The sequence below is a fragment of the Xenopus tropicalis genome, chromosome 8 (genome assembly GCF_000004195.4).
Source record: "Xenopus tropicalis strain Nigerian chromosome 8, UCB_Xtro_10.0, whole genome shotgun sequence".
In the NCBI taxonomy this organism is placed as follows: Eukaryota; Metazoa; Chordata; class Amphibia; order Anura; family Pipidae; genus Xenopus; species Xenopus tropicalis.
In genome coordinates, this window is record NC_030684.2 from 143,332,947 (window position 1) to 143,354,957 (window position 22,011).

Genomic DNA, 22,011 nt, shown 5'->3' on the forward strand with positions numbered 1-22,011 from the left:
TAAGGGGTAATTATATCTTAGTTGGGATCAAGTACAGGTACTGTTTTATTATTACAGAGAAAAGGGAATCATTTAACCATTAAATAAACCCAATAAGGCTGTTCTGCCCCAATAAGGGGTAATTATATCTTAGTTGGGATCAAGTACAGGTACTGTTTTATTATTACAGAGAAAAGGGAATCATTTAACCATTAAATAAACCCAATAGGGCTGTTCTGCCCCAATAAGGGGTAATTATATCTTAGTTGGGATCAAGTACAGGTACTGTTTTATTATTACAGAGAAAAGGGAATCATTTAACCATTAAATAAACCCAATAGGACTGTTCTGCCCCCAATAAGGGGTAATTATATCTTAGTTGGGATCAAGTACAGGTACTGTTTTATTATTACAGAGAAAAGGGAATCATTTAACCATTAAATAAACCCAATAGGGCTGTTCTGCCCCAATAAGGGGTAATTATATCTTAGTTGGGATCAAGTACAGGTACTGTTTTATTATTACAGAGAAAAGGGAATCATTTAACCATTAAATAAACCCAATAGGGCTGTTCTGCCCCCAATAAGGGGTAATTATATCTTAGTTGGGATCAAGTACAGGTACTGTTTTATTATTACAGAGAAAAGGGAATCATTTAACCATTAAATAAACCCAATAGGGCTGTTCTGCCCCCAATAAGGGGTAATTATATCTTAGTTGGGATCAAGTACAGGTACTGTTTTATTATTACAGAGAAAAGGGAATCATTTAACCATTAAATAAACCCAATAAGGCTGTTCTGCCCCAATAAGGGGTAATTATATCTTAGTTGGGATCAAGTACAGGTACTGTTTTATTATTACAGAGAAAAGGGAATCATTTAACCATTAAATAAACCCAATAGGGCTGTTCTGCCCCAATAAGGGGTAATTATATCTTAGTTGGGATCAAGTACAGGTACTGTTTTATTATTACAGAGAAAAGGGAATCATTTAACCATTAAATAAACCCAATAGGACTGTTCTGCCCCCAATAAGGGGTAATTATATCTTAGTTGGGATCAAGTACAGGTACTGTTTTATTATTACAGAGAAAAGGGAATCATTTAACCATTAAATAAACCCAATAAGGCTGTTCTGCCCCCAATAAGGGGTAATTATATCTTAGTTGGGATCAAGTACAGGTACTGTTTTATTATTACAGAGAAAAGGGAATCATTTAACCATTAAATAAACCCAATAGGACTGTTCTGCCCCCAATAAGGGGTAATTATATCTTAGTTGGGATCAAGTACAGGTACTGTTTTATTATTACAGAGAAAAGGGAATCATTTAACCATTAAATAAACCCAATAAGGCTGTTCTGCCCCCAATAAGGGGTAATTATATCTTAGTTGGGATCAAGTACAGGTACTGTTTTATTATTACAGAGAAAAGGGAATCATTTAACCATTAAATAAACCCAATAGGGCTGTTCTGCCCCCAATAAGGGGTAATTATATCTTAGTTGGGATCAAGTACAGGTACTGTTTTATTATTACAGAGAAAAGGGAATCATTTAACCATTAAATAAACCCAATAGGGCTGTTCTGCCCCAATAAGGGGTAATTATATCTTAGTTGGGATCAAGTACAGGTACTGTTTTATTATTACAGAGAAAAGGGAATCATTTAACCATTAAATAAACCCAATAGGGCTGTTCTGCCCCAATAAGGGGTAATTATATCTTAGTTGGGATCAAGTACAGGTACTGTTTTATTATTACAGAGAAAAGGGAATCATTTAACCATGAAATAAACCTAATAGGGCTGTTCTGCCCCCAATAAGGGGTAATTATATCTTAGTTGGGATCAAGTACAGGTACTGTTTTATTATTACAGAGAAAAGGGAATCATTTAACCATTAAATAAACCCAATAGGGCTGTTCTGCCCCCAATAAGGGGTAATTATATCTTAGTTAGGATCAAGTACAGGTACTGTTTTATTATTACAGAGAAAAGGGAATCATTTAACCATTAAATAAACCCAATAGGGCTGTTCTGCCCCAATAAGGGGTAATTATATCTTAGTTGGGATCAAGTACAGGTACTGTTTTATTATTACAGAGAAAAGGGAATCATTTAACCATTAAATAAACCCAATAGGGCTGTTCTGCCCCCAATAAGGGGTAATTATATCTTAGTTGGGATCAAGTACAGGTACTGTTTTATTATTACAGAGAAAAAGAAATCATTTAACCATTAAATAAACCCAATAGGGCTGTTTTGCCCCCAATAAGGGTAATTATATCTTAGTTGGGATATGGGAGGTAAGTCCCCCATCCAAGAGACAGAAGAGGTAAGCCCCCCATCCAAGAGACAGAAGAGGTAAGCCCCCCATCCAAGAGACAGAAGAGGTAAGTCCCCCATCCAAGAGACAGAAGAGGTAAGTCCCCCATCCAAGAGACAGAAGAGGTAAGTCCCCTATCCAAGAGACATTAGAGGCAAGTCCCCCATCCAAGAGACAGAAGAGGTAAGTCCCCCTTCCAAGAGACAGAATAGGTAAGTCCCCCATCCAAGAGACAGAAGAGGTAAGCCCCCCATCCAAGAGACAGAAGAGGTAAGTCCCCCATCCAAGAGACAGAAGAGTTAAGTCCCCCATCCAAGAGACAGAAGAGGTAAGTCCCCCATCCAAGAGACAGAAGAGGTAAGTCCCCCATCCAAGTCCCCCATCCAAGAGACAGAAGAGGTAAGTCCCCCATCCAAGAGACAGAAGAGGTAAGTCCCCTATCCAACAGAGGGAAGAGGTATCTCACAGTAACCAGACACCTATGTTTCTAATTAATACTAACTGCTGATTGGACAATACGTTACCAAATAAAACTGATTTATGTTACTGAATATTATCAGTGCTTTTTCTATAAATCTGCCCCTTTCCTGATGTTGGGGCAATAAGGGCTGGTCAATATGCCAGGGACTCACACTCCTTAGGGGTCAGTTATGAGCGCAGAGCATGACACCGTGTTTCTTACCCACAATGCAACATTCTCCCATAATTCCAATGTAACTGCAGTCTGGAAAGGGGATGCGCCTAATGCAATTCCGGCCAATGCAGTCACACACACACCGTCACACCCCCCCCGTGAGTCTGACACAATGGGGCTAAATGGTTTCTATCTCCAGTTGGAGTCATTTCCGGCGCTGGGAGACTAACATGGGTGCCACTGTGCCAGTGTGTAGGCCGCTGTGGGACCCTGGGGCTACATATTGGGAACAGGAGGGGGAACGCAGCCAATGGCGCTCAGCAGAACTATACATGTTGCTACATGGGGGGGGGGTACATTTTATCAGCCAGTAATTATCATTAATACTATGGGTATTCAATTTCCTACTGTAACTGCTCATTAGCTGCACAGAGGCACGAGCTGAACCAACTGATCTGAAATAACTGAATATTAACAGTGACACCTGTCTCACATTACAGCGACATCTTGTGGCCAGTATTGCACTGTGCAGTTTCTGTGCCTCTTACTAAAGTATCAGAAGGGTCAGTGACCCCGGCAACCGGACATTCATTCTAATGCTTCATTCTTATTGTTATCAATATTTTCTTTTAGCTCTTCCTGTCTGTAATCCAATACTACAGCCTAGTTGCTAGGGTAAGTGGGATCCTAGCAACTGCATTCAGACTGGAGAGCAACCATGGAGAGCACCATCTAATATTTTAAAAACAACAAAGAATAACAAAGACCGACTACAAACTCTATTACAATAACACTGTCTGTGTATTACTAACCGTGGAGGATGGAACCAGGGGACATGGCAGGAAGCTAAAGGAGAGAAAGTAGTAGTTCTATAGAGAGAGGGGTGCATACAGGGAACAGCCTCCCAGCAGGGGTGCAGGGACCAGGGAAGGTGTGTAGGTGCCTAATTGGGGTATGTTTGGCAATAATTACCTCCACAAATATACTCACCCCAAGACTTGCCCCTGTCTCTAATCCAGGACAGGTTCCCCTTCCCTCTCTATACTGGCAAGGGCCCCTGCTACCCCCAGCACCCTACCTTATTGCCCTCAATTTAGCAGCGTCACCCAAGGGAGCCCTCCATCCACCAGCCCAGCCTCCAGTTCCCATAATTCCTTGCATGCCCTGCCAATCAGGGACATATGTAAAGTGGGAGAGACTTGGTGGAGGTGAGTAGTGAATATATAGTTCCAATGGTGCTTGTAGTCAGAATCAGCAGTGCAAGGGACACCCAGTGCTTCCAATAGAAGTCACAAATAAGTGATTAACCCCGTCTGTGCTGGGTCACTAAAATCTCATCTGGTCATAATTTTGCTGATTGGTGGATAAAAATGAATGTGCTCCGCCCTGTACTGAAGGGATCGTCTCTCCTCCATGAGTAACCGCTGTTTGCCCCAACATTATCATATAAACCCCTATGCCTGGAGCCTGAGATCAATGAACCAGGGTATTTATTTGGGGCCCCTTTTTCTACGACACATGCTTTTGCCCCCCTGTACTGAAGCAGCGAATCAGCAGCCTACTGTTTGTCCCCCCCCCCCCACCCACCCACCCCACCTGTGATGGATCAGGGATTCTTGGGCTTTTCCCAACCAACAGAAATCCATATAACTCAGGGGAGTGCACTCATGTATATGGGATGTCTCTTCCCCAAACAGGAGGCTCATGGGAGCCAAACCCAAAGCCCAGTCTCATGTGCATTTCCCCAAGAATTCCAGCACCACTGCCCCCCTACTGGCACCCACTATATGAAAATGCAAAGGCAAAGCTTCTCCCCATTTATGAACACTTTGTGGGTGCCACTACTCAATCATGGGTGCTAACCAGACAGGGCCTGGGCTAGTGTTCCGTGCCCCCCAATGATTTTGCAGCCACAAACAAAGGTTGTTGAAGCTCAGACTGGGCCTTTATTGGTGCTTGGAATTCTCTGAGACCCTCCTCCACCACCCAGTTAGTGCCACCAATTCCATGTTTATCCTGTGAGGGGCTGCAATGCTCAGATGCCCTAATGCCTCTGTGCTGCCTGCAAATACATTTACCCCCTGTATGTCACTGTTACCCCACAACTAGGGGTACATTATCCCTTATAATACATGAGTGATACTCAGAGTTCCCTGTATAACTCAGCCTGCAGCCTTGTGCCTTTATATGGGGGGCACAGAACCCCTCAGTGACTGCTAATATCCTTATCATTTACAGTAGGGGGTACATTATCCCTTATAATACATGAGTGATACTCAGAGTTCCCTGTATAACTCAGCCTGCAGCCTTGTGCCTTTATATGGGCACAGAACCTCTCAGTGACTGCTAATATCCTTATCATTTACAGTAGGGGGTACATTATCCCTTATAATACATGAGTGATACTCAGAGTTCCCTGTATAACTCAGCCTGCAGCCTTGTGCCTTTATATGGGCACAGAACCCCTCAGTGACTGCTAATATCCTTATCATTTACAGTAGGGGGTACATTATCCCTTATAATACATGAGTGATACTCAGAGTTCCCTGTATAACTCAGCCTGCAGCCTTGTGCCTTTATATGGGCACAGAACCCCTCAGTGACTGCTAATATCCTTATCATTTACAGTAGGGGGTACAGTATCCCTTATAATACACGAGTGATACTCAGAGTTCCCTGTATAACTCAGCCTGCAGCCTTGTGCCTTTATATGGGGGGCACAGAACCCCTCAGTGACTGCTAATATCCTTATCATTTACAGTAGGGGGTACATTATCCCTTATAATACATGAGTGATACTCAGAGTTCCCTGTATAACTCAGCCTGCAGCCTTGTGCCTTTATATGGGCACAGAACCCCTCAGTGACTGCTAATATCCTTATCATTTACAGTAGGGGGTACAGTATCCCTTATAATACATGAGTGATACTCAGAGTTCCCTGTATGTGCCTTTATATGGGCACAGGACCCCTCGCTACGTTCTGATATGTTTAAATGTGTCACTTGATGTAACTGAAAAATTGAAAGGGAAGTTTGAGAACAACAAACCACTGGGCAAAGTTTGATTACCCTGGTTTTAATAGTGTCTGAATGGCAGCAATTTAAATTTCCCCACTGAAGGTCAACGAGTGACACCTGATTGGAGGTAGGTGGCTCCGCCCACTTTTTCTAACCTGGAACTGCAGTTACCCAGTGACAAACTCTGCAAAGTTTAGGGACCCTGGGAGTAATAGTTAAAGAACGGCAACAGTTTAAATTCAAACCCATAAAAGTCAATTGGGAAATTGTGATTGGTGGTTGGTGGCCCCGCCCACTTTTTCTAACCCCCTAAATCAAAGTCACCCAGTGACAAACAGTGGGCACCCTGGCATAAATAGTGTGAGAATGGCAGCATTTTAAATTTAAACCAATAAAATTTAATGGATAAAATCTTATTGGCTGTTAGTGGCCCAACCCACTTTGCCTATTTTTGAACTGCAGTCCCCCAGTGACCAACTTTGCCAAGTTTGGGGCCTCAGGCATAACAATTGTGGGACTGAACGGCAAATACCCAGTGACTAACTTTGGAAAGTTTAACAACCCTGGAATTAATACCTAAATAATGGCATCAGTTTAAATATAAACCAATAAAATTTAATGGGTGGAAATGGATTGGCTGTTGGTGTCTCCACCCACTTTTTCTAACTCTGAATACGTAGTCGCCCAGTGACTGACTGTGCAAAGTTTGGGAACCCTGACATAAATAGTGTTAAAAAGGCAGCATTTTAAATTTAAACAAAATAAAATTCAATAGGTGAAGTCTGATTGGCTGTTGGTGACTTCACCCACTTTTTGAAACCTAAATATGCAGTCCCCTAGTGACCCTGGGGTTAATACTGTGAGAATGGCAGCAGGTTGGATTTCCCCATTGAAAATCAATAGGTACAATCTGATTGGCTGTTGGTGGCTCCACCCACATTTTCTAACTGGGGACCTTTGTATTAATAATTAAAGAATGGCAGCAGTTTAAATGTAAACATATGAAGTCTATAGGTGAAATATGATTGGCTGTTGGTGGCTCCGCCCACTTTTCAAAACGAAACCTGCAGTCCCCTAGTGACCAACTGTGAAAAGTTTGGGGACCCCGGGGTTAATACTGTGAGACTGGCAGCAGCTTGGATTTCCCTATTGAAAGTCAAAAGGTAAAATCTGATTGGCTGTTCACAGCTCCGCCCATTTTTTCTAACCTTGAACCGCAGTTACCTGGTGCCTAACCCTGCAAAGTTTGGGGACCCCGGCGTTATTACTGTAAGACTGGCAGCAGTTTCAATTTCCCCATTAAAGTCAATGGGTGAAATTTGATTGGCTGATTGGCCCCTCCCACTTTGGGGTCACCCAACAAATGTCACTGTTTCATTCAGGGTGACCCAATTATTATGTTACTCAAGTTTGGGGGGTGTAGCTTCAAAGCTGTAAGATTGGCAGCAGTTTTAAAATTTCCCCCATCAAAGTCAATGGGAAAATTGGGGTGTTCGGGGCAGCGCCACAAAAAGACGGGGGGCGGGATCCCTTAGAAAAGCACAAGCAACCTGCTCCGCTATAGGGCGAGGAAGTGTGGAACATTTGGGTGTTGTACCCCTAAACCTGTAGGAGGGGTAGCGTTTAGAAAACGGGGGGCGCTAAGAATAACAAAAAGAAGAAGAAGAATCAGCGGAAGAACAGTCTGTGGGTTCCTCCCAATAATACAACTCTCCATTAAACTGCTCTAAACTCTACTGGTTATAATGGCTCTGGCGCATGTGTGGGCGTTATTATTTGGGGGAGACATTTATACAACTGGGGTGCATCTCAGCTCCTTGCTATTACACTCATTCATCCGGATAAAGTCTCCTTCTAGAGTTATCTTATCCGGCTGCTCATCATGTGATGTCACAGAGGAGACAGTGTATGAGTGATCATGTGATTGTGATGTCACAGGACAGTGTATGAGTGATCATGTAATTGTGATGTCACAATGCCCTAGAGCAGTGAGTGAGCGCTGTTAGTGGGTGGGGCCAGATACCTGATGTTCAGCTGCGGTGCAGGAGCTTTTGCTGCTCCCGTATCTGAATAACAGTTATCTACCCTAGCGACACTACCAACCGACTACTAACTACTTACCTACACTAACTGATATCTGTGAGTACTGGAAAGAGGGGTTTTAGGGATTTTAGAGAGATATAGATGGGCATCGGTATATAGAGATATAGATGGGCATCGGTATATAGAGATATAGATTGGCGTCGGTATATAGAGATATAGATGGGCAGCGGTATATAGAGATATAGATTGGCGTCGGTATATAGAGATATAGATGGGCAGCGGTATATAGAGATATAGATGGGCAGCGGTATATAGAGATATAGATGGGCAGCGGTATATAGAGATATAGATGGGCATGAGTATATAGAGATATAGATGGGCATGAGTATATAGAGATTTAGATGGGCATGAGTATATAGAGATATAGATGGGCATTGGTATATAGAGATATAGATGGGCATGGGTATATAGAGATATAGATGGGCATGAGTATATAGAGATATAGATGGGCATGAGTATATAGAGATATAGATGGGCATGAGTATATAGAGATATAGATGGGCATGAGTATATAGAGATATAGATGGGCATGAGTATATAGAGATATAGATGGGCATGAGTATATAGAGATATAGATGGGCATGAGTATATAGAGATATAGATGGGCATGAGTATATAGAGATATAGATGGGCATGAGTATATAGAGATATAGATGGGCATGAGTATATAGAGATATAGATGGGCATGAGTATATAGAGATATAGATGGGCATGAGTATATAGAGATATAGATGGGCATGAGTATATAGAGATATAGATGGGCATGAGTATATAGAGATATAGATGGGCATGAGTATATAGAGATATAGATGGGCATGAGTATATAGAGATATAGATGGGAGACAGATATAGGGGCTATTCATGCTGCTATTGAGCCCCCTATTGAATGTATTTGACCAGTTTTGATTAAATAAAAAGAAAGTGAATATAATAAAGATGTTTCCCCATTGGCTCTAATGTGCCCGTGTAATTATTCCCGTACAGGATCTGTGACAATGTTCCGAAGGATCTGTAACGCTTTGCGCAACCTGTTCCAATGCACGAGGAAGGTGAGGCTGCCGGAACCTCTCGCTCTAGAATATAAAGGGAATTTTCTCGGCCCACTGGGCTCCCAGTACCGGGTGGGATATTTGTTATATGGGATGTGTGTGTGTTTGGGACAGCAGGGTAACACACAGATTGTGCTCTTACACATATTCCCAACCCACTGCAGCCTATTGGGGTTCCACTTATTGGGGGGAAGGCACAAAAGTGCTGATACTGAGAAAAAATAAAAGGGGAGATGGATTTGAAGGATTTTCTGCCTTATTTACAACCCCCATCTACATGGAATAAGGATTTAGCCCTTTAGGGGCATTCCCTGAGGGGGGAAACCAGGCATCATGTCTTCAGGACAGGCCGGGCTCTCTAATGTATTCTATATTTCTGTGTAATTCCACTTCTGTAACAAGATTTATTTATGCCCCCCCCGCACTACTTCTCTACCCCCCACTGATTACCGGCCAATAGCAATGCGCCATTGCTCTAGGGTGGGACAGAAACATGCCCCCTGACAATAGGCTGCTAATCCCCATTAATACGTTACTGATCCCCCAATGGGGCCCCTACAAGGGGTGGGAAATGGAGACTGGGGGAAACACAGCAAAACAGAAGAGCTTACAATTGATCTGACACTGAGCTTTACTCCATTTTAAAAACATCAATGGAAAAGTCATTAAAATGTTATTTAAATTCACAAAAGTGCCTGCAAACTGTCTTTAACCAAAAACTAAGAAGTTTACTGGCCGCCCGTTGGGACATAAGCAGCTGATTGGTTGCTAGGGGTTACTAGACTCTTTGCACCAGTTATTATATCCCCCCTTGTTATTTTATTCTCTTTAGGAGAAGGTACAAATTACAATCAAATATATAAATGTTCTTTCCCTCCCTTTTCAGGTTGATTCAGAGATCTCCAATGCTACTGTAAGTGAACCCCGCCACCGCCATTTTATAGCAGTTGCTTTGATATTTGTCTCTTCAGATTGTCAATCTCCCCTTTAATTTTGTTCTGTATCTTACTGACCCACTTTCATGTTCCCAATAGCTCCCAGTAAGGGCAACAGTCCCCCATGGCAATGAGCCCTACCGCTTACTGTACTATTCTCATTACTTGCCCCAGCCATAATCCCCAGTATAAATGCCCAGGCTAACCCAAGCTACACGGCCTTAGCCAAACTCTAAAGGTGCCCATACACGGGCCGAGTGTTGCTGCCGATATGGGTTTCTTGGATAGATTCGGCAGCTTATCGGCCCGTGTAGGGGCAGGAACGAGGGGCCTGCCCGACTGATATCTGCCATGAAATTGGCCAGATATCGATCGGACAGGTTAAAAGATTCAGTCGGATCGACTCATTGATGCGGTCCCTTAACCGACTGCCCCATTGCCACCATTATAATTTGATCACTTGGCCCCAGGGCCAAACGAACGAATTAGCCTACATGTTCCCTGATATCGCCCACCCGTAGGTGGGGATATGGGGTGAAGATCCGCTCGCTTGGCGACCTCGCCTTTACCATGGCCTCCCTACCTGCCTCTCCCATATAACACTCACCATTCAGTGAATACGGCATATCCGTGCAGTTGTACATAAACACCCTGCTGTGTTGCTATATAGGCACCAAGGTGACCCCTTCCCATGCTGTACTTACCAGGCTGCTCAGTGGTACTTACCTACAGCCATTTTTCCTATTTCGCAGGATGCAGAAGTCAGACCCCCTAAGAAGAAGGAGAAGAAGAAGAAGAGTTTGTTTAAGAAGAAATTCCGGTCTGATAAGGAGATCAAAACAGAAATGAAACAGGAGGAGACACTGCTGAGAGGAGATGAGATTCTCACAGGTACATTATTTCAGCAGTCGCTCTTTATCCATTGCTGCTACACTGGGAGCCACCAACATTTTTACTGACCCCTAGGGACACACCAACTGGATAATTACATTTCTCATTCCCATGATCTTAGCCCCCGAATAACCAGTCTTGCCAATGTGTGTAACAGGGATACTGTATGCGGCACATATAGGGACAGTCACTACCAGCTGCCCAGCTATTGTTATATCACTAGCCGGCCCGGCTCACTCCCATATATAAATATTCTAAGGGCTTGCTGGCTTCTCTCCATTACACTGCTAGTGTATTTATAACGGGTGTATAACCGCTTGTCTACCTGTATGTCAAAACCTTGTATAGGATAATGTTACATAACATCTCTTGTGATCTTTTTAGAGTGCCCAGTATCAGAAAATGCCCCAACTCCCTCCCCGGAGCCTGCAAGTATTATTCCATTGCAGGAGCAGGAGAGTCAGGAGAAAGAACTGGCAGAGATTTCTGACAGCAGTGAGAGTGCTATTGTTGCACCCTTAGAGACAGTGAGCTTGGTGCCAGCAACTGAAGAGGATAAACAGGCAGAAAAGGACGAGAGCTCAGGCAGCACTAGTGAGAGTGCTATTGTTGCACCCATAGTGACTGTGAGCTTACTGCCATTGAATGAAGAGGATAAACAGGCAGAAAAGGACGAGAGCTCAGGCAGCACTAGTGAGAGTGCTATTGTTGCACCCATAGTGACTGTGAGCTTACTGCCATCGAATGAAGAGGATAAACAGGCAGAAAAGGACGAGAGCTCAGGCAGCACTAGTGAGAGTGCTATTCTTGCACCCATAGTGACTGTGAGCTTACTGCCATCGAATGAAGAGGATAAACAGGCAGAAAAGGACGAGAGCTCAGGCAGCACTAGTGAGAGTGCTATTCTCGCACCCATAGTGACTGTGAGCTTACTGCCATCGAATGAAGAGAATAAAGAGGCAGAAAAGGACGAGAGCTCAGGCAGCACTAGTGAGAGTGCTATTGTTGCACCCATAGTGACAGTGAGCTTACTGCCATCGACTGAAGAGGATAAAGAGGCAGAAAAGGATGAGAGCTCAGGCAGCACTAGTGAGAGTGCCAGCGTTGCACCCATAGTGACTGTAAGCTTACTGCCATCGAATGAAGAGGATAAAGAGGCAGAAAAGGATGAGAGCTCAGGCAGTACTAGCGAGAGTGCTATTGTTGCACCCATAGTGACTGTGAGCTTACTGCCATCGACTGAAGAGGATAAAGAGGCAGAAAAGGATGAGAGCTCAGACAGTACTAGCGAGAGTGCTATTGTTGCACCCATAGTGACTGTGAGCTTACTGCCATCGAATGAAGAGGATAAAGAGGCAGAAAAGGATGAGAGCTCAGGCAGCACTAGTGAGAGTGCTATTGTTGCACCCATAGTGACTGTGAGCTTACTGCCAATGACTGAAGAGGATAATAAGCCAGAAAAGGACGAGAGCTCAGGCAGCACAGAGAGTAACCTAGTGCACACTTTCAAAGTAAGTCCATTATATTTATATTATTAACAGCAGCACACTGGGCCGGTGGAATGGAGGGAACAGAGAAGTGGTTCCTGTAAGTGAAACTGTTCCCTAGGGTTCTGTTAGTGAGGTGCCCCTATACACGGGTGCCACACACACACCCATGCCAGGCTGGAGCCTTTGGCTTTCTCCCTTCCATAATATTATGCATATTTATTACTGTTATCTTTCCAGGATTCCAGAGAGAGTTCCCTTGAAGTGATCGACTTGAGCTCTTTATTCTCAGTACCAGAGAGAGAAGCTGCAAATGCATCAGCAGGTACAGTATTTATAATGGATCCAATCCCAGCGGCTGCTTTATGGCTCTCTGGGAGCAATAACTCCGGGTACCAATACAGAACCCTACATAGAACATTTATTTTGCCTCTTGCAGAATTCCCAGCGCCACCGACGCCGGAAGAAATCGTCTCGGCTACTCCTGTAGGTGCTGGGGGTGTCCTGCCTCTGCAGGGGGTTCATCAACCAGAAGGAGCAGAGAGTTCCGACTCCAGTCACTTTACTGACTCCTTGGAAGATGAACCAAGCGCTGGTGCAAGGAAAATTATATTTGTCCGAGAAGCCAAGGAACCTGCAGGTAAAGGGTTTGGAGATGTTTGACCATGTAACCTAATATAGATACAAGCCCCCTCCATGTTAATCACTATTTGGTTATTTTTTCCGGTAGTGTAGATGATAATATTTTGGTTCATCTTTGCAGAATGTCCATTGCCACCCGTGAGAGCAGATATTTGCCCTGATGCCCCCTCGGGTACAGGGCAGATTGAGCCACTGCAGGGGCAGAAGGACCATCAGACAGAAGAAACACAGACTCCACCACTAATAGTGGAAAAGGTGACAGAGGCTGAGACAGCAAAAGGGACAGAGAGGCCAAAGTCCGATTGCTGCTCTGTAGCCTCTGGGAAGAATGAACCAAAGACGGCTGAATTGGCTCAAATGGATGAAATCCCGAAGACACCTTTAGGTATGGTATCTACGCACGTACACAACTACACATAACCACCATTGTGCATCACCTCATATGTGTCCATAAATATGTTATATATGAATAATACACGTTGGTCCATGTCTGCTTCCATGGTCATTATGAACCGTGGGACAACCTCCCATGTAGTCATTGTATTTATATAGATACATTTATCATCTGATAGGTTCTCCTAAACCACTGAAGTCTGAGAAGCACCCAAGACAAATGTTTAGGAAAAATGTGCCACCGAAAGAGAAACGGAGCTCACAGTTGGTGAAGGTATCTGAAGGGACTGGGGAAAGGAAAGAAATGGTCCAAATACCCAAGTCACCTCAAGGTAAAGTATTGATGGAATTACTGACACGTTATATTTGTTGCTTCTTCATATAATCGCTCACTGACCATGCTAAAACTTGCATCTCTTCTTTCAGTTCTTCCCAAACTGGTGAAAGCTCCTGAAAAACCCTCTAGGGAACCCGTCCCTAAAAAAGAGGTTCCACTGCGTGAGAAAACGCCTACAAAATCTGGTGTCCGTGCACTTCCGCCTATAAAGAAGGATGACAGAAGGCCAAGTGTAATGGATAAAAAGGTTGAGAAGCCAAAGGCACCTCTAGGTAACGTATCTCAGGAACTATTGGTCTCTTGTAAATGTCACATGTTACTGTTTTCATTCCTTTGTCTGTTAAAGCTCAAACTATAAATTGCACTCGGTTTTGATTTTTCCAGTTCAGCCCAAAAAAGTGGAAACTAGAGGAACTTCACCTAGCAGGTCTATCCTTGAGAGAAAGGTTCTGTTAGGTGCAAAGGTGCCTCATCCAGTAAAGGGAGTGGAAAGTCCGAAATTTGATGGCCGCAGACTTCCGCCTATAAAGAAGGATGACAGAAGGCCAAGTATAATGGATAAAAAAGTGGAAAGACCAAAGTCACCACTAGGTACAGTATCTGAGGGATCATTATCCCTGGCAAATGTCACATGATATCTTCTTCATTCCACTGTCTGAATAATAATCACATTACTAATTGTACCTATGTTTGCTTTGGCAGAACTTCCCAAACAGGTGCAACCTCCTGTAGCTTCCCCTAGGACTATTACACTTGGAAGCAAGGTTCCACTGCGTGGGAAGATGGCCGATCAAGCAAAGGGATCAGAGAGAGCAAGATCTGAGAGCCGCAAACTTCCGCCTATAAAGAAGGTTGATCGAAGGCCAAGTGTAATGGTTCCAAAACCTCCAGGTACAGTATCTCAGGAATTCCTGACTTACCTTGCCCTTTGTAGCTATAGTGTTAGGAACCCAACAATACGATCACTATACCCCCACATCTGCAGCACAGTGGGACCCTCAGGGTACCGGGGCAGTCAATACTGCACAGCATAGCCTCCTGTCTAAACTGGCACCTAAATAAGAGAAAGACAGATATTTATTAGCAGTAATTAAATTGTTTGATTTTGTTTAGCTGATACCAAGCCAAAGAAAAGCCCTGGAAGGGCCCCTAGAAGACGTCGTCCAAGGAAGAAAAAGGTGGCTGATCAAGCAAAAAGGCCAGAGAGCCCAAAGAGAGCAAGTGAACAAATACCTGTTGTTCCAAATAATGTAAGTACATTATTACCCCATTACTTTTTTTGTTTTTACCTTCAACCAGACATGAAAAAACAAACATTGAGCAAAGAAATCATTTGGGGTGGCCATCTTAATATCAATTACTCTATTACATACTGGTAGAGCCCTAAAATGACACTACAATAGTGTCCTTGGTTAGAGATCAGGAAGGACATTGGGTATTGGAGTTTAATATAAAAGCTGCATTATATCAATTGAAATTTTTTTCTCCTTCCAGGAAGTGGACGGACGCTTAATTGAACCTGCAGTGAAGGAGCCAAGTCCTTGTGAAATGATTAAAGTGGTTGAAACGGTCAAGGCACCTTCAGGTAGAGTATATGAGGAACCATTGATTGTGGGGGACCAAATGGTTAGCAGAACCATTGATTGTGGGGGACCAAATGGTTAGCGGAACCATTGACTGTGGGGGACCAAATGGTTAGTGGTACCATTGACTGTGGGGGACACAATGGTTAGCGGAACCATTGACTGTGGGGGACCAAATGGTTAGTGGTACCATTGACTGTGGGGGACCAAATGGTTAGTGGTACCATTGACTGTGGGGGATCAAATGGTTAGAGGAACCATTGACTGTGGGGGACCAAATGGTTAGCAGGAACCATTGACTGTGGGGGATCAAATGGTTAGAGGAACCATTGAGTGTGGGGGACCAAATGGTTAGTGGTACCATTGACTGTGGGGGATCAAATGGTTAGAGGAACCATTGACTGTGGGGGACCAAATGGTTAGCGGAACCATTGATTGTGGGGGATCAAATGGTTAGCGGAACCATTGATTGTGGGGGACCAAATGGTTAGAGGAACCATTGACTGTGGGGGACACAATGGTTAGCGGAACCATTGACTGTGGGGGATCAAATGGTTAGCGGAACCATTGACTGTGGGGGATCAAATGGTTAGCGGAACCATTGAGTGTGGGGGACCAAATGGTTAGCGGAACCATTGAGTGTGGGGGACCAAATGGTTAGCGGAACCATTGACTGTGGGGGACCAAATGGTTAGAGGAACCATTGAGTGTGGGGGACCAAATGGTTAGCGGAACCATTCACTGTGGGGGGACCAAATGCTTGTATTAGCTCACAGCTACCTACACCCTGTGATGGAACCCTGAGAGATAAAGCATATAATCCCCTATGAATAAACTCTTGCCTTACAAGGTCTTTGCCAATATTTGCAATTATAGGAAGGAAACCCAATGTGCGGTGATAGAATTTTGTTTTTGTTTTTTTTTCAGTGACTCCCAAGCCAGCCAAAGAAATGTCCCTGGGAGGAATAATTCCACCAGCTGTTCATGTTGAACCTTCTATTGTAAGTACCGGGCCCTCGGCCTCACGTCTTCCTTTAACCCTAGAACTAGAACCTAGGTCTCTTTTGAAATTAGGAATGTTTTTTTCCTGGGCTTCATAATCACGCTGAGCCAATCTTCCCAGTTCTGGGGATATGAGATCTATAGTGAGGCCTTTACACAGATAATACTGCAACTGTTACCATAATATTCCTATAAACACACAGCTATAGGGCAATAAGTATATTATTTTGGCCTCTGAATTAATGGCATCTCCTTTCCCCCTTTAGAAGGAGGCAGATGAACAAGAGATGCAGGTTGGACCCCAGGATCCTCCTGCAATGGCGGAAATAGCGTAAGTGAACTGGCAACTTGTATCAATACAAATCCAGTAAGGTCTCATATTCCCCTCAATTGTCTTACATTTCTTATTTGTTCTCTTTCAGTGTCCCACAGAGAACTTTCGGTCCAATTAAGGACTACGAATTGAAAAAATGGATTGGACAAGGAGGTTTTGGAAAGGTAGGTTCCTCCCCAGCCTGAGTTTAAAGCTCTTTATAAAGGAATTGATGGGAACTAAAGGCACTTTCTGTTTCTCCAGGTGTGTCTTGCCGAGCACAAGGAAACGAGGACCATGGTCGCCATCAAAGTCATAAAGAAAATAGAGGTTTATGATACACGTGTGACGCCCAGGTGAGAAAGAATATTTATATATATATCAAACAAATCATTTATTTCATATATATATCAATTAAATCATTTATATCATATCTGACTCTTTATTTGCTGCTCTCATTATTCAGCCTGGAGACAGAGATCTCCACCCTAAAGTTGGCACAGAGGGAGAGGGTCCCGTTCCTGATCTGGAATTTCCAATCGTTCCACACAGAGCACCATGTACTTTTAGCCATGGAATTTGCCAGTGGAGGGGACTTGGCGTCCCATTTGAAAGCCGGCCGACTCTCTTGTGAAAGAATCTTGTAAGTACCATTTATGCCTTTCTTATTGCTTTGGCCAAGTCACTATCTGCCCTGGGGTAGGTTGGGCAGCAAAGAGAGCCATTATTTTAGCCCCATGTGCAGTAAAACCCTTATACCCTTATAGTATTGTTTCCTGATCACTGAAATGACTTTATCTTTGCAGATTTTATGCTGCCTGCATTGTTCTCGGGGTGGAGTACTTGCACAAAAACAGCATTGTCCACCGGTAAGTACTAAGGAACATAGAAATGTCTTGTAGTTACGGTACCTGGGAGAACTGGTTACAATACAGGGAGGGATACACTCAAAGGGGACACATATATATATATATATATATATATATATATATATATATATAGCTTTAGCCCTGGTGTGTACCACCATTACACTGACTGCCTTTGTGCTTTAAAGAACCAGAGGACCATGTGTATAGGGCGTAGAAATAGTCTGGTGTCTTGGCTCTTTATAGACAAATTTAATAGCATCATTATTGTACAATTATCTATGTATATATCTATATATTTTATTCCATTGTAGAGACCTGAAGCCACACAATATCCTGATAGACAGCACTGGTTATGCCAAACTCGCAGATTTTGGCCTCTGCGTAAAAGGTAAGATTTTCTGGCGCAATCTATTATTTGGGGCTGTTGCCACCCCCTGTCCCTCGCCCCTGTACTGGGAGTTGCACAGACACAGGGGGATAATCAGTGACCAAGTGAATATGTTCCGCAACTAGTTAGTCTGACTTTCCCCTAACTAATAACAGCCAATTCCTATTTGTTGCTATGGGTTACTGCCACGTTTGCCCCCTATTTCCCAATAATTAAGTCCATTATTATTTTTGCCCCAGTGCATCGCCATGATGGCAGAGTAACGGGCTGCTGTGGAACTCGCCATTACACGGCACCAGAAGTGTACATCTATAACTCCTATGACAGATCTGTGGACTGGTGGTCCGTAGGGGTGATCATGTACGAAATGGTGCTTAGGAAGGTAAGAAACATTTAAACATCTCTAGTGGGAAATCTCTCTGGGCTGGGAGTGTCACGCTTTTAATGATGTGGCATAAGTACCAGGGGGGGTGTATTTAACAATATAACTGCCCTGTACCGTATTCTGTTGAAGGGAAATGTAGATAATTATCTTAGATAAATTCTGTATCATTCAGCCATTTCTGTAACTCGTCCCTCTATGTATTTCCAGCTGCCGTTTGTTGGAGCAACCAAAAAAGATGTGGCCTATAATATTATGTTATCAACCCCGAAATATCCCCCAGACATGGATATTCCAACCAGAAGCCTCATAGAGAGAGTAAGTTGTTCTAGTAAATCTGTTTGGTTATAGGAACCATGAATCTACTTGCTTTAATCTCTGCACCACTCACCTATCCCATGCATAACCTCTTGTTCTCTTCTTGCAGTTCTTGAACAAAGATGGTTCCAACCGCCTGGGAGGATACCTATATGGCGCCAGGGAAGTAAAACAGCACAGTTACTTTAAGGTAAGTTCATGTAGATTTAGGTTCGTTAGGGCCAGGCTCCCAGATATCATTGGGACCCATGAATAAATAAACCATTTAGTGGGCAAGAGATCACACCAGCAATGCCCATGGGAATCGTATGTACAACTAATAAAGTGTTTCTGCCCCCTGTTCCGCAGGCCATAGACTGGAAAGCTCTTGCCAATAAAAGGCTTCCAGCCCCATTTATTCCCGGCCCCTATGAGGAAAGTACCACTAAGGTACCAGCACCGGTTGTTATAACAACCTCCAAAAGTAGAGAGTCCATTTCGGATGACATCCAATCGGAATTTGAGGAAGTTTTGAAGGCTGCGGAGTAAGAATGAGAAATCGAAACAGAAAGGTTATAAAACGTCAATGAAAAGAAAGGAGAACCATGAGTTCTGAGAATGTAAATCTCTGGTAAGTGATTATTTATTACCTCTCTGTTAGTGTTGGAGGCCATTAGCTGAAATATAGGGACAAACTGGCCAGAGCTGATGCTATGCAAGCCCTGGGCACTTACTGCCCCCCTGTGTGTATTTAATAGAAGTGACAGGGATCAGTCCCTATTCTATAAGCAGTGGCTCCCCGGCCGTAGCAGTACCTAGAGGAGAGGAGGCTAAAGATAATTAGGAGTAATTAAAGCATTACTGCAGGGCACTTCCCAGGCTGCCAAAGCCTAAGGGACCAGAGCAGTCAGTTTATCTAGTTACAGGGGCAGGGCAGGGGTTACAGGGGCAGGGCAGGGGTTACAGTGGCAGCAACACACTTCCTAATGGCAGTTTATCTCCTTTTGTAGCCAAGATCCACCTACCGCCAAGGAGGAGTACTTGAGCAGCAGAGAACGTTCCACGGCAAGGACCTCGGAGAACTGTGCCTATTTTCCTATTGCCGGGGCAGCCATTGGGGGGTGGGTTAGAGGGGGTAAGTAGGGGGCTCAGTCTTTGCTGGGCCTCTGAAAACCAAAATGTAATACAGAACTGGGGCCCTAAGTGTTTAACTTGTGTTTGGCCCCTAATGGTCCCCAGTGGCTGCCCTGCCTACTAACACTTCTACTACTACCAACGAGGAGGACTCAAACATCTCCATTTATTTTCCAACTTCCAGGGCAACCATCGGGGGGTGGGTCAGGGGGGTAAGTAGGGGCCCCAGCCTTTGCTGTGGCCCTGAAAACCAATATTTATTAAGAAACATGGCCCAAAGTACTGCTGGGCCCAATTGGTTCCCGATGGTTGCCCTTCCCACTGCCACCACTGAAGAGAACACTGAAGAACATCAGAACATCTCTCCCGTAGAACGAAGAACAGAGAACGTGAGAGAATTATAATAATAATAATAAAAACCTCTCTGTTCTTCCCCTGCACGGGGGGAGGGAAAAACTGACAGATTCTCTTTAATGGTTTATTGTATTTAATGTAAACAAAATAAAGTGCAGAAAATAATTATAAACCCTTTTTGGCTGTTATCTTTTGTGCAGATCATTTAATAACATTTAAGCTGCAGAATTAGTTTAGAGAATTCTATATTAAATGGGGGGGAGTTACCATTGGACAGTAAGTGCGAGGAAAGAACCAAATGGTCTGTGGGGTAAGTGGTTCTGGGGTTATATATATATATATATATATAGCTGGGCATGGGTTGGGCAGGGGCAGTTGAGGATTGGTGCGGGTCAGGAAATTTCCAATCCAAAACATGATCTGAAACATCAGTTTTGCTAATAAATCCCCATTAAATGTACAAGTCCTGTTAGTACAGCTCTGTGATTGGCTGCTTATCTTCATTTACTTGTACTGAGGCTTCTAATTCCCTATCATATCTGAGTCCCTTCATCTTTGTTTCATACACACATAATCCTATTTACATTAGTTATATATCAATTAGACTAGTATTCAAACCTTATTTAGTTGTTATGTTCACTCACCTTAACAACCAGTCAATGACAGATTGGTCAAATCGGCTGCTGTTGGGCCCAGGAATAGGGCGGGGCTAGTGATGTTTCTGACCAATGTGCAGTATCAATAGATATGTGAAAAACAGATCTCCTTCCCTATTAATACTGGCAATGAGCCCTAGAAAATGTGGTTCTTGTGAGATGCAGAGACTTGTAGTTACGTCGTCAGCAACAAGATCTCAGTCTGAATTGAAACCTACAAAGAGAATGAAATGAAAATGAATGAAATAAAGAGTAGGGTTGTGTTTCTGTACAATCTGATTCTCGTTACAGGAAGATAACATTAGTGCAGGGAACGGCCAATCATACAAAACTAAATACCTGACACGGCAGGAGGGCCCACTGGCCAATAGCCAGTCACAGGGGGTTTGTTTAAAGAGTTGGTTTAGATTATGGCTTCTGCTGCCACCCCATGTGATCCCTGACAGCCTATCCACACCCAGCCAACCATCACCCTTCTCCATACTCCTCCTACTTATTGACCAACTGGAGGGGTGCAGCAACATCTGGGCACCAAAGACTTCATATTGGGGCCACAAAGTCTCGCCAACTGGCCTCCACTCCAAATTGACAGAGAGACAGGAGAACCAATCCTTCTCGTTTATTGACTTTTGCATCCTCCTTATTCCCTTTGTGCATCTGCCCCAGTGGGGCTCTATTACACCAGCTGTACTGGGACAGGGAGGGAAATCTAGTGTTTTCTGTAATTTATGTGTCCTGCCTTAGGAGGCGGAGGCTAGGAGAGGGTATTTTAGTGTGGCCTATAAAGAAACTGATCAAGTGGAAGACACAGTACAATGAAGGAAAAGATTATTTTTCTGGACACCCTTCAGTCATGTGGGGGGGCGGCCTTCAAGCGCTTTACATAGGAAACACGTAAAATACAATATTAACACCCCAAAATTCCAATGTAGTGTAGGGGCCTATAGTGTTAAGTGTTTGTGAAGATTCTCTTTCATCCAGGTCACTGTATATCTGTACTAGTAAGTCAGATCAACTGGACTTGCTGGGATTTTATCTTTTATTCCTTGAAGACGTTTCACCAGTCATCCAACCGGCTTCCTCAATTAAGAATGACTTGTACAAAGTTCTTAAAGGAGACATATCCTATAAAAATGATGAATGTACCAGTGAATTATACTCCTGTAGATATAGAAGGATTGTGCTTAAAAAGTTGTGTTTTGGACTGATTTTTTTGAGAAATTCCACCAAAATCCCAC

At 43.6% G+C, this 22,011-nt stretch overlaps 1 long non-coding RNA gene across 1 annotated transcript; it reads left to right on the forward strand.

Annotated features, from left to right (window-relative positions):
• Positions 1-2,211: 2,211 nt before the first annotated feature.
• LOC116406625 lies at positions 2,212-2,857 on the forward strand. Its single transcript, XR_004219713.1, has 3 exons — positions 2,212-2,431; positions 2,519-2,663; positions 2,706-2,857. It is a non-coding gene; the product is annotated as an uncharacterized LOC116406625 (long non-coding RNA).
• Positions 2,858-22,011: the final 19,154 nt, after the last annotated feature.